Source organism: Saccopteryx leptura, chromosome 3 (assembly GCF_036850995.1).
Source record: "Saccopteryx leptura isolate mSacLep1 chromosome 3, mSacLep1_pri_phased_curated, whole genome shotgun sequence".
NCBI classification, from domain to species: domain Eukaryota; kingdom Metazoa; phylum Chordata; class Mammalia; order Chiroptera; family Emballonuridae; genus Saccopteryx; species Saccopteryx leptura.
In genome coordinates, this window is record NC_089505.1 from 171,692,760 (window position 1) to 171,695,441 (window position 2,682).

Sequence of the window (2,682 nt, forward strand, 5' to 3'; positions counted from 1 at the left end):
CCCAATAAAGATCAGGGAACTACCAGCTTTTAGGATATGCCCTTAAAGGCTCCAATGCCCCAAAGGGGTCTCATAGGATGCCATCTGGGTCCTGCTTCAATAGTGGAAAGGAAAGTCATTGAGCTAAAGCCTGCCAGACTTACATGCCTCTGCTGTGAGGAAACAGGGACACTGGAAGGTAGGCTTCCCCCTCGCTCCTCTAAGGGAGGGTTCAGTCTCTTCCAGCCCTGCTCCAGCCACCTATGACCTAACCTTGCCCAGAATGCTGGGGTTTGCCACTGAAGGCTGAAGGGGCCCAGGGCCATCAGCCCCATCTATGGCACTGTGGACGAGCCTAGGGTATTTCTTCCAAGAAGCAGGTAAACTGATCTCATTTGCACAAGAGCCACTTAACTATGTCTGGCCTGAATAGTCAGGTTTTTTATTCTTCCTTCGAAGATCTCTGTCGTGAGTGTTGATAGTCCTATTTTCTGCTGCTTTGTTTAATATATAGTGTTTCCTTTTTTCTTCCTGCCTCAATGCCCCACTCATATTTCAGGCTGGGACCTACTCCTAATTTAGAGCTCTCTCTTTCCCACTTTTGCCAACTTCTATTATGAATCTACCTTTGCCACCCAGCTTAGTGTATCCCAAGGTTCTCTTTACCAAGCCACAGTCACAGAGCTCCAGGGAAAAGCAACCTTATCTCATCTCTCCAGGCAGAGGAAAACAGAAGCTCCATCTCCACACATGCTGCAGTTGGCTTTTCCAGTCTACCTGAATCATTACCAGCTACAAGCAGCGGTCATTGGGACTTGGACGTGAGCTGCAAAGTATAGAATTGTGACAACAATTCCAGTGCCATGCGGACTTTTCCTGGATGTGGACTTTTCCTGGACTCCTGCTCCTTGGGACAGCTCCTAACAGACTGAACTGGGGTTGGGGTGCATTTTTCAGGGATTTGGCATGGTGTTGGGGCCAACTTGGACTTGGTGAACATGTTAAGGACCCTACTCTTTTATGGATTCTTGCTGTATTGGCCAAGAGTTTGCTTAAAGGCTTTAATAGAAGACTAGATAAAGAAGATGTGGCCCATATACACCATGGTATACTATTAAGCCATAAGAAATGATGACATTAGATCACTTAAAACAAAATGGTGGGATCCTGATAACATTATATGAAGTGAAATAAGTAAATCAGAAAAAAACAAGAACTGCAGGATACCCTACATTGGTGGGACATAAAAACGAAACTAAGAGACATGGACAAGAGTGTGGTGGTTATGGGGGGTGGGGGGACGAAAGGAGGGAGAGGGGGAGGGGGAAGGGGAGGGGTACAAAGAAAACTAGATAGAAGGTGACGGAGGACAATCTCTTTTTGGGTGATGGGTATGCAACAGAATTGAATGACGAGATAACCTGGACATGTTTTCTTTGAATATATGTACCCTGATTTATTGATGTCACCCCATTAAAATAAAAATTTATTTATAAAAAAAATAATAAGCAAGAATATTTGGGGAATTAACTTTTGTTAAGATTTCACATGACATTATATTTTTGTTTGGGTATAAGGGAACTTCCTTTTTTGGATTACCACATTTTCTGAGAGATTAAGTTGTTATCAATAGTATTATAATTATTTTTATAATTTTTAAGAGTGTTCTGACTGATAGATGCTTATACCATTCACATCTGTTGTTGAATATGTTAAATAACCTGTACTAGTCACAGTTCTGCAAAGGTATGTGAGTGTGTATATTTATGTTTATATATATGGGCACTGTATACACATGCACATATACACACACATATACATGTATGGGGGAGAGAGAGGGAGTGAAGGAGTGGGGTATAGAGAGATTGACTTATTTTTAGAAAATGGCTTACATGATTGTAGAGGTTAGCAAGTGCAAGTGCAAAGTCTGCAAGGTAGACCAGCAAGCTGGAGACCCAGGGAAAGCACTTCAATTTGAATGAATTCTGCTGGCAGAATTCCTTCTTGTTCAGGGGGAGGTCTGTATTTTCCTTAAGTTCAGCAAACCATGGCCAACAGGCTCAATCCGGTCTTCAGCCTTACTGTTTTTTGGAAATAAAGTTATTTTATAACGAAAAAAAAAGAAAAGAAAAGAAAAGATGTACCAATCTATCTTATCATGGGACCTTATTCAAAAATAAATAGATGTAATATTTTTGGATTCTTAAAAAAAAAAAACAACCCCAAAACACTGTGTATTGTCTGTACCTTGCAGTCAATTGTCCCCAATTTCCCTTATCTGCAGCCAGCCCATGAGCCAATGACTACTTGGCAGGAGTGATGATCAGCTGTGCCCCATGGCTTGTTTACTTCCATCAGGGTGCCCTATGTTTACAACACTCCAACCCTATCCCAAGACCAAAGTAAACCCTTGAGCAATAGCATGGGGCCTAGGATATCTAGAAGATGATGTATGTGAGAAAAACAAGTTTACCCCAAACTGGACCCACCTGATATCTCTCCATTATAAAATGCATCTCATTTTACAATTTCAAGTATCTCTGGACTCAGTATGCATGATTTCTAATATAAGATCCAGTTTAGATCACACTAATCATTTATTACTATAATGAAGCATGAGTTAATCACTCTGTAGAGAAAACATTGCCTTCACAGTTCATTTTATCTTTGCAAACTTTATGGCTCAACAAACCCCATGCATCA